Genomic DNA, 10,264 nt, shown 5'->3' on the forward strand with positions numbered 1-10,264 from the left:
GCCGTGGGCAACCATGGGTGAGACCAATAAAACCTGCAGAATCAGAGTTTAGTTTTTATGCCTCTGATGCCTGCACACATTGTACTTGCTGTGCTGCTCGGCTGAGGCAAAAACATACTGATTTGTTAAAAGTGCTGTCAAGCTCTCCGTGTCCTGGGTACAAATCTGGGTAGGTGGAGTGCTTTGGGTTTCTGGGCAAATAGCCCCAGACCCTGCTCTGAGTGCTCCCTCTGCCCCCCTGCTGTTGCCAGGGCCTCTTTTTACCCCTGCCTGGACCCTTCAGATTGATTCCTGTGCAGGGTCTGGCTCAGTGCAGCCCCATTTCCTGGACATTTTTTTTCCATGCTTCCTCTGGTCATGGGCTCAATTGCCTGAAGGTCAGTCCTGCCCTGTCCCTGCCAACTCCTGGCCCTGGAGGACAGAGCAGGTGGTATAGAGCCCAGGTTTTGGAGTCACGCAGATTTGGGTTTGAATCCCAGTTCCCTCACTGGTTCAGTTCTCTGAGCCTGGCTTTCTCATCTGTCACTCAGGGATCAAAATGGCTGTCCCATGACGTTGTTAAAATTACTGAGGAAGGTCATCCTAACGGCTACCTTTTGCTGAGGGGTGATATGTACCAGGTGCTGGGCTCATCTCATCCCCTTCACAAGCCGACAAGGTATGTGTCATGCTTAAGCACAGTGCCTGGCACATAGTAGATTCTCAACGTGCATCGTTCCCACTCCCCAAGCATCAGCTCGAAGGGTCCCCTACTGAATTAATCATAAAGAGGAACTTGTATGACTGAAATTTAGTGGTCCTGTAGTGTTTATATCCAGCTCTCCATGCCCCCACTTCAGACTGACAGGAAATGTTGGTTCACTTTAAATTTTTGGAGAGTGTTAACCTTAGGAAATTGTGGTGTTGGGTTTCTGAGTGCAAAAGACCTGAGGACCAGGTTCTGGAAAAACTTGTCACCAGCAGACCTACACTATGAGAAATGTTAAAGGGAGTCCTTCAGGCAGAAGGAAAATCATACCAGATGGAAATCGGGATCCACACAAGGAATGATGATCTCTGGAAATGGTAAATACATGGGTAAATAATAAAAGACTTTTTTCTTATTATTTAAATCTCTTTAAAAGATAATTGACTGGTTCTAAAGCAAAAGTAATGACAATGTTTTGTAGGCTGCATAACACACATAGGGTAAAATGTATGAGAAAAAATAGCACAGAGGCCAGAAAGGGAGAAAAGAAAGTACATTGTTGTAAGTTTCTCATACTATACATGATGCAGTGTGACATCGTTTGAAGACAGACTGATAAGTTGAATATGTATACTATAAACCCTAAAGCAAACCACTAGCATGATGAGGAGATGGATCTAATACATCAAGAAATAAGATAAAATGGAATCACAAAAAAACTCAATCCAAAAGAAGGCAGAAAAAGAGACAAGAGGGAACAAAGAACAGCTGGGAAAAATAGAAAACAAACAGCATAATAAGAGACTTAAACCTAACTATATCAATAATCACATTAAATGTAAATGGTCTAATCACCTTGATCAAAAGGTAGAGATTGGGGGCTTCCCTAGTGGCGCAGTGGTTAAGAATCCGCCTGCCAATGCAGGGGACACGGGTTCAAGCCCTGGGCTGGGAAGATCCCACATGCCACGGAGCAACTGAGCCCATGTGCCACAACTACTCAGGCCCTCGCGCCTAGAGCCCGTGCTCCACAACGAGAGAAGCCACCGCAATGAGAAGCCCGTGCACCGCAATGAAGACCCAATACAGCCAAAAATAAAACAAACAAATAAATAAATAAATTTATTAAAAAAAAGGTAGAGATTGTCATATTGGATAAACAAGCATGATTCAACCGTAGGCTACCTACAAGAAGTACACTTATTTAATTTATTTATTTACTTTATTTTTTTGGCTGTTTTGGGTCTTCGTTGTGGTCCTCAGGCTTCTCTCTAGTTTTGGCGTGTGGGTTTTCTCTCTCTAGTTGCGGCATGTGAGCTCTAGGGCACGTGGGCTCTGTAGTTGTGGCACGTGGGCTCCAGAGCACGTAGGCTCTCTAGTTTGTGGGCACACGGGCTCTGTCGTTGAGGCGCACGAGCTCAGTAGTTGTGGCGTGCAGGCTTAGTTGTCCCGTGGCAAGTGGGATCTTAGTTCCCTGCCAGGGATTGAACCCGTGTTCCCTGCATTTGAAGGTGGATTCTTTATCACTGGACCACCAGGGACATCCCAAGAAGTACACTTTATTTATTTATTTATTTATTTATTTTTACCCCCGAGTTAGCATTCCTGAAAAACGACAGGAAACCTCTGATATGTTCTGATACTTATCAGTTAGAAATTATTCCATAACAAAACTGTTCGGTTTGTGTTTCCTTTGACACGTGGCCTGTGTTCCAGTTACGCTGGAGTTTAGCATTTTATTCTGGTTCTTTCGGGCATGTGCGGCATCTCTCGCTTACTGATCGCTAATGTCTCTACCCTGTTTGAGTATCGCCAGTCAGCACGTACAAAAAGGAAACCGTCAGACCCCACCCGACCTGTGCTGTCAGCTCCACGTGTAGGCCCCACAGGACAGCAGTGTCCCTAGGGAAGGATGCGTGCTCGTTCATGTACCCTCCAGCAATGCCAGGCACTTTACAGCGGAAGTCCCTGGAGTAAGGCTGAGGGGGTCAAGAAGTACACTTTAAATATCAAGAAACTGATAGCTTAAAAGTAAAAGGGATTGGAAAATACATGCCATGCTAACACTAATCAAAATAAATCTGCAGTGGCCACAGTAACATTAAAAAAAGTAGAGGGCTTCCCTGGTGGCGCAGTGATTGAGAGCCCGCCTGCCAATGTGGGGGACGTGGGTTCGAGCCCTGGTCTGGGAAGATCCCATGTGCTGTGGAGCAGCTGGGCCCGTGCGCCCCAGCTGCTAAGCCTGCGCTCTGGAGCCTGTGAGCTACAACTGCTGGGCCCATGTGCCACAACTGCGGAGACCCGCGTGCCTATAGCCCGTGCTCTGCAACGGGAGAGGCCACCGCAATGAGAAGCCCGCGCACCACAGTGAAGAGTAGCCCCTGCTTGCTTCAACTAGAGAAAGCCCGCAAGCAGCAGTGAAGACCCAGTGCAGCCAAAAATAAATAAATAAAATAAATAAATTTATTAAAAAAAAAAAAGTAGATATCAGAGCATAGACTATACCAGGTGTAAAGAAGAACCTTTCATGATGATAAAGTGGTCAATTCACCAAGAAAACTTAAGAATCCTAAGCTTTTATGTCCCTAATAATAGAGTTTCAAAATACATGAAGCAAAAACTAAAAGAACTGCAAGGAGGAATAGGCAAATCCACAATTATAGTCAGAGATTTTGATATCACTCTCTTAATAATTGATAAAACAAGTAGAAATTTTGTAAAGCTATAAAAGACTTGAATGATGCTATTAACTAACTTTACCTAATTGATATTTGTAAAACAGTCTATCCAACAACAGCAGAATATACATTATTTTCAAGTGCACATTGAGTATTTACCAAAACATATCTTATTCTGGGCCATAAAATAGTCTCAATGAATTTAAAAAGATTTAAGTTATACAAAGTATGTTCTGACCACAATGGAACTAAATTAGAAACTAAAATCAGAAAGTTCCCTAGAAAACCCACCAAATATTTGGAAACTAAAAACATATTTCTTTTTAAAAAGTTGATGTGTGATTGACATACAACACTGTATTAGTTTTAGGTGTACAGCATAATGATTTGATAGTTGTATATATGACAAAATGATCACCACAATAGGTCTAGTTAACTTCTGTCATCATCATAGTTACAGAATTTTTTTCCTGTGATGAGAACTCTTAAGATCTACTTTCTTAGCAACTTTCAATATGCAACACAGTATTTAAGGTTTTTTTTTTGATGTGGACCATTTTTAAAGTCTTTATTGAATTTGTTATAATATTGCTTCTGCTTTATGTTTTGGTTTTTTGGCCGTGAGGCATGTGGGATCTTAGCTCCCCGACCAGGGATTGAACCTGCACCCCCTGCATTGGAAGGCAAAGTCCTAACTGCTGGACTGCCGGGGAAGGCCCGCAATACAGTATTATTAACTGTATTCACCATGCTGTACATTACATCCCCATGAATTATTTATTTTATAACTGGAAGTTTGTACCTTTTGGCCCCCTTCACTTGTTTCACTCCCCCACCTCCATCCCTGGGCTCTGGTAACCACCAATCTGTCCTCTGTGTCTATGAGTTTGCACATTTCTAAATAACCCATGGGTCAATGAAAAAAATCAAAGTGAAATTAGAAAGTATTTTGCACTGAATGTAGATGAAAGCACATCATATTAAAATTTGTGGGAGGCCCCTAAAGCAGTACATAGAGGAAAATGTATAGCAATAAAAACGTATGCAAAAGCAGAAAGATCTAAAATCAGTGACTGAAGCTCGTATCTTAAGAAACTAGAAAAAGAATAACAAAGTAAACTCAAAGGAGGCTGAAGAAAGGAAATCGTAAAGATGCCGGAGGAAATCAATGCGACCCCTAGGACTTGAGCTGAGTCCACCAGGGAGAAACTCTTTTGACTCCCAGGACAGATGTGTTGTTGCTGCAGCCACCTTGTCTCCGTCAGCGGAGGGTGTGTCTTAGGATGCAGCCAGACCAGAGGAACTGGAAGAGCAGGATGGAAGAGAGGGAAACCGGGTCCTGGGGAGATAATGTGGACCCCGTGGATGAAGCCAAGTTTGAAACTAGAACTCCCTGTGCATTTTTCAGTTACTGCGTCCAATAAATTCCTTTTTTTCTTAAGTAAGCTCAGATTAGGTTTTCTATCCCTTGCATGAAAAAATTCCAAATGGTTCCAAGTGGCTTTATCTTTGCAGGGAGGAGCTGTGAGCACAGCAAAGAGAACCTAACATTTTCCAAGCATCTGCTTCATGCAGAGGATGGGGCTTTGTGTTCTTTTTATATATTTTCTTGTTTCTAGCTGTGACCTTTTCTTTTCCACTTAAAGAAAACCCTTTAACATTTCTTGCATAGGTTTATTAATGATGAACTCCTTTACCTTTTGCTTGTCTGGGAAATTTTCTCCTTCAATTCTGAATAATAACCTCGCCAGGTAGAATATTCCAGGTTGTAAGTTTTTTCCTTTCAGCACTTCATCCTGTCACTCCCTCCTGGCCTGTAAAATTTCTGCTGAAAAATCAGCTGATAATACAGAGGAAATGGGGGTTGCTTTGTATGTGATTAGCTGTTATTCTCTTGTTGCCTGGTGCTCCGTGTTTCTTCCCACATTATCATATCCCTCCCCAGTTTGAATTTATTATCCCCATTTTACAGATAAGGACACTGAGGCCTAAAGCCCCAACCTGGGAGCTCGTTCCCTCAGTTTCCTCCCTCACCCTTACCTCACCCGCTCAGAGTTTAGTCTCTCAGGTCAGAGGTCAGTGCCTGTCAGTGTCAGCCCAGGGGAACCCATCTAGCATCACTGCTGCCCCCTGTCAGGCCCTCCCTCACCTATGGCCCTCCTTGGACCTGCCCAAGAGACTCCAGGCCTCCATGCCAGACCTATTAGCTCAGGAATCAGAGGAAAGGTGCGTGATGTGGGGGCTGAAATCACCCAGTGTGTTCCCAGGGCAGGGGTAACTTGGCCAATCATACAAGGTTTCACGGCTCACCCAGTGCCACACAGCACCTAACCGGGACTGGCACTCAGGTCCCCAGGCCACCAGAGAAGTTCTAGAGAATGAGAGATGCCGCCTCTGCAGTGGTTGGGCGTGGGCTCTGGGGACAGAGGAGATCTGGGTTCAAACCTGGAAGCTCCTTTGACAAAGTGTGTCATAGTGGGTATGTCTCAACTGCTCTGAACTTCAGCTTTCTTTTCTGTAAAATTCTACTTCAGAGGGTGTTTTGAGGGTTAAATGAAAAAAACAATGCATGTGGAGCTGGGCACGTAGTAGGCAACCAAGGAACAATGATGTTATTATTATTTTAGTAGTAGTTGTTGTTTATCCTGATGGTGTCCATGGGCAGAGGACTTGCCTGTCTTGTCACTGCTGCATCCTTGGGGGCTGCACTGGCCGGGCACACAGTAGGTGCTCAATGCATGGGCCTGGAGCTCCTTAGCTTTCACCACACAGCTGAGCTAACTGATGTTTCCTCCTTTACAGAAGTGACCTGTGCCCTGCAGGTCAAAGACCCACAGAGCGTTTCTGTGGAGCCAGTGCCCTGTCCATGCTGCCAGTTGCCTGGAGTCCCTTCTCCACAATTGGATGGAGCCTCGCAGGACTTACCTGATGCCCCTTCATGCCAAAAGCAACAGCAACAGAACCATGTGACTCTCAAAGAAGAATCCATTTTGCACTGCTCCCAATCTTTCTCCCTCTTCTCCCCTTTATTTCAGTGCCTGCAGCATCTTATTATTGACTCCAGCAGTTTAATGTGTTAGCTGGGCTCTGGCAGAGCCAGCGGCAAAATGTCAGGGAGCCAAGGTCTCAGTGCCCTTTGCTTAAGTTTTTATCTGCACAATTTCATGTGGTTGGAGCCCTGGCTACAGGGAGCTGGAGAAATTTCAAACCTATGTTAAATCACAGAGCATGTGTGAGCAGTATGAGAACACTTGTCACCCACATCCCAGCTCTTCCAGGGAGGGATGATCTTAGCCTGTCTCACTATGCTTTAAGGACCTGGCTCATTTCATGTGCACTTTCCCACAATCACTTTTGTAGAACTGAAAGCAATTTTCTTGAGATGAGAGTGGAGATGGGCAGGCACATTTGCTAGAAGCTGGAGCCAGCAATGGCGGGCACGCTGGCCCCAGGATCCCCATTTCAGGGTGATGCAAGGATATAAAGCCCAGCAGAAGGGACATATCACAGGCAACTGCCGGGTTGGGGTTAATCCCTCACCTCATCTTAATATTAATTAGTATTTTTTTCTTTTTTAATTTAGAAGATAATACACGCATACTGTAAACATTCACACAGTGTAAAAGTAAAAGAGAGGGACTTTGCTTCTGGTCGAGATGGAATAACAGGGATTGGATTTTTTTCCTGCCACCTAGAAGAACCAAAAAATGGGCAAAATATATAAAACAGTCATTTGCAAGATGCTAGATGTCAGGAAAGGAAGAATAGTAATCTCTGAGAGGCAGGAAACAACCAAGGTGAGCCCTATGATAGCACTAGCTTACTCCCTTGAGAGAGTTTTCATCTGGATGTAGTGCAGGGCAGGGAAACGCAGACAGAGCACAGTGGACTCCCTGATGTGAGGAGATGGAGCCGAGGGTTTGGGGAGACTAACGTGGTGAGGGTTCACAAGACAGAGTACTGGAAAGGAAAGAGATATTGATCACAGAGATCAATACAGAGATCTTTAGAGATCTGCAAAGGGGTCTCTTGAGTTTTCAACTAAGTTCTCATCAGGACAAAAATGTGAGGAATCTGCCTGGGGCTTGGGGGAAAAGATCACCCAGATAACAGTGCCACATACTCACACAGGGCTAGGAAGAGCATCTGCTCCCACCAGCCAAATTGGGAAACCTTATGACTGACATGACACTGAGTAGAATGGGGAATAGCTATCCCTGGATTGAACACTCCTCTGGGACTGTCTAACAAAGGTTGAGCAACGCCTGAAAGGATCAAACTGTTTCAAAGTAACTTAGCTGCATCCCAGAACAAAGCACAAAATTATGTATAAGAATACAAAAATGTCCAACACCCAAGAAGACACAACTCACAATGTCTGTCACCCAATCAAAAATTACATGGCTTGTAAGCAAGCAGGAAAATAGGTCCCATAAGGAGGAGAAAAAGTCCAGTGAAACTGATCCACAATTGACACAGACCAGTAAACATATAGAAGATTTGAACAATGCTATTGACTAACTTAACGAATTGACATTTATAGAATATTCCACCCAACAAGGGCAGAAAACATGTTCTTCTCAATTATAGTGCAACATTCACCAAAATAGACTGTGTCTAGGGCCAAAAAACAAACCTTAACTAATTCAAAAGAATATAAATTATACAATGTTCTCTGGCTAAAATGGAATTTAAGTAGAAATCCATAACAGAAAGATTTTTAGAAAATCTCCAAATATTTGGAAATTAAGCAACATACTTCTAAATAACCCATGGATCAAAGGGGCAGAAGTCTTAAGGAAAATTAAAATTTATTTTGAACTAAATGAGAATGAAAATACATCATATCAAAATTTGTGGGATGCAGCTAAAGCAATGCTTAGGAGGGAAATTTATAGCACTGAATACATATATTAGAAAAGAAGAACGTTTTAAAAATAACCTTAAGAAATTAGAGAAAGAAGAATAAGTTAAATCTAAAGCAAGCAGAAAGAAGAAAATAATAAAAATTGAAGGATAAATCAATGAAATAGAAAACAGGTAATTGAGAGGATTAATGAAACCAAAAGCTAGTTCTTGGAAAAGATAAATAAAATTGGTAAATTTCTGGTTAAGCCAGAGAAGATGAGAGAGAGAATGCAAATCATCAATATCAGGAGTATTGAGCCTATAGACATTATAAGTATAATAAGGAAATACTGTGAATAACTATGCACATAAATTTGTTAGATGGAATGAGCCAATTCCTTTAAAGATGCAGAATACCAAAACTCTGTCAAGAAGAAATAGGTAACTTGAACAACCCTATGTCTACTATAATATATATAGTAATAATAATAATAATAATATATGTAGTAGACATAGGGTTATATGTATATAAATGTAATTCACCACATTCACAAATTAAAAAAAATCATTTCAATAGCAATGAACAATCAGAAACTTAAATTCATATCTCCTATTTACAATGGCATAAAAATATGAAATACTTAGGGATGAATCTAACAAAAGATTTATAGAAATCTGACAACGTAATACTACTCAGCAGTAAAAAGGAATGAACTCTTGATACATTTATCAACATGGCTAAATCACCACATAATTATGCTGAGTGGGAGGAGTAGATAAAAAACTCACGTATTGTGTGAATTCATTTACATTAAATTCTAGGAAATGAAAACTAATCTATAGGGTCAGAAAGCAAATCAGTGCTTGCTTGGGGCTGGGGACCACGAAGGGTGGATTACAAAGGGGCATGAAGAAACTATTGGAGGTGATGGATATGTTCATTATTGATTATGGTGATGGTTTCATGCCAGTTTTACACTTTAAATACGTTCGGTTTATTGCATTTCAATTATACCCCAATAAAATTCTTTTTAAAGGAATAAAAGCACCATATTCCCTCCACCCCAAATCCACTTTCTAGATGAAACACTGCAAATGACAACAACAACAAAAATCATATATTTGCTCTCCTGTCTTTGCTGTGGCAAACATTTTGGATACATTATCTCAATCAATCCTCCATGAACAAGCTGGCCAAGCTGAGGTTCAGAGATGTGGAGTGAGTCACCCAAGCCACTCTGTTAGTAACTCTGCAGAGATTTCAACCCAGGTCTGTACAATTCCAGAGCTCCACTCTTTATAATATGGCATGCATTTTTATGTATATTCTAAGTTTTCTTTCTTTAACAAAGATGGGATCATCACAATACACACGGTTTTCAAGTTGCTTTTCCATTTGCGAACATCTCCCCACATGGACCTGCTCCATTCTTTCCCAGCTGCCTGGTGTTCTGTTGCCATAGGCACCAGCATTTATTCAGTTAGTTCCTTATAAATGAGTATTTAGGTTGTTTGATATCTGCTATTATAACAATGTTGCAATAAGCTTATCCTGCCATTTCCCCCATTCACTTAAAATTATTTTTAATTACACAAGTGCTGTGCACAGACATTCTCATTGTTTCGTATTCAAGACCTCAGATAAAGGAAAAGTGCCTCTGTTCTATCCTCCTCTATAATCACCTCCAGTTTTTTCAATCTCTTCCCCATAGATACTGTTATCAGTGTGGTATGCAATCCTTACAGACCCTTTGAATATGCATCTCTGTACATAAAAATGTACGCTGAGCTATGCATGTTTGCTCTGTGCGTTTTTAAAAGTATTAAAGGTAGCATACTATATGTATAGCTTTGTTATCTGGCTTTTTGGCATTTAAAATAAATGACATTTTCCATGTCAGTACATACTGAGCTACCTCCTCTTTCACAAGGCGTGGGTCATGTTCAATTGCTTGGATGTCCTCCCTCCCTCTCTTCCTTCCTAAATCATTCCCTTATGGATATTTAGGTTGTTTCTATTTTTCTTTCTATAAAAATGACTGCAACAAAC

The 10,264-nt window shown here is 41.7% G+C and overlaps 1 non-coding gene across 1 annotated transcript; it reads right to left on the reverse strand.

Moving 5' to 3' along the window:
• Nucleotides 1–2,548: 2,548 nt before the first annotated feature.
• Nucleotides 2,549–2,676, reverse strand: LOC118887409. The gene has a single exon (XR_005017992.1). It is a non-coding gene; the product is annotated as a small nucleolar RNA SNORA49 (small nucleolar RNA).
• Between the last annotated feature and the right edge of the window lie 7,588 nt (nt 2,677–10,264).

Source organism: Balaenoptera musculus, chromosome 1, assembly GCF_009873245.2.
Source record: "Balaenoptera musculus isolate JJ_BM4_2016_0621 chromosome 1, mBalMus1.pri.v3, whole genome shotgun sequence".
Classification (NCBI taxonomy): domain Eukaryota; kingdom Metazoa; phylum Chordata; class Mammalia; order Artiodactyla; family Balaenopteridae; genus Balaenoptera; species Balaenoptera musculus.